The 690-nt window shown below is 34.2% G+C and overlaps 1 pseudogene; it reads left to right on the top strand.

Annotated features, from left to right (window-relative positions):
- The first annotated feature begins 314 nt into the window (after nucleotides 1-314).
- On the top strand, nucleotides 315-464 carry LOC142441874 (U2 spliceosomal RNA; annotated as a pseudogene).
- The last annotated feature ends 226 nt before the right edge of the window (nucleotides 465-690 follow it).

Below are 690 nucleotides of genomic sequence, written 5' to 3' on the forward strand. Positions count from 1 at the left end.
GGTTTGCATGTCCCCGCACAGTGTGAGATTTTTTTCTATTTCCACTTCTAGTACACATCAAGATAATTTGAATATATGGAAAACCTCAGACTTTCAAAATTATTTTACATTAACATTAAAAAGCATAACATTTGTAAAATATGCTTACAATGAATCTGTTGCAAAACCACACGATGCAACTTGTTTTATCAGAATACAGTAATATTCAATGTTCCAAAGTTTGTTAATGTGGAAGTAAGACCCGATGGCTAGATTGAAATGCCTAGCCTTATTCAGCAAATAAAATTGCAGGATACCTACTTGCATTCAAATTCATCGCTTCTCGGCCTTTTGGCTAAGATCAAGTGTAGCATTCAAATTCATATTGACAACAAATTTCATATCGACACCAAATTAGTTTCATATCGACACCAAATTAGTTTTGAGAATGTGCCCCAACTGTTGCATACTGTCAGAAATGCTGCATGGAAGGAGCCTGCATTTAATAGCGTCATTTTGGAACCTGAAGTTCAGATTTATCTGATGTTCTGTATTTTATCTGACAAAGCACACAATAAAAGATCTTGTTCTTAATAATGATGATGAGATTATCCTCTTTGAGAGGAAAGTTTTCTCACACATGGGTAGATTTACAGTCTGCTTAGTGAGTATCATAGTGGATTAATTAAGACAAAGTTGAATTTTCCATGG

The sequence above is a fragment of the Tenrec ecaudatus genome, chromosome 2 (genome assembly GCF_050624435.1).
Source record: "Tenrec ecaudatus isolate mTenEca1 chromosome 2, mTenEca1.hap1, whole genome shotgun sequence".
Taxonomy (NCBI): Eukaryota; Metazoa; Chordata; class Mammalia; order Afrosoricida; family Tenrecidae; genus Tenrec; species Tenrec ecaudatus.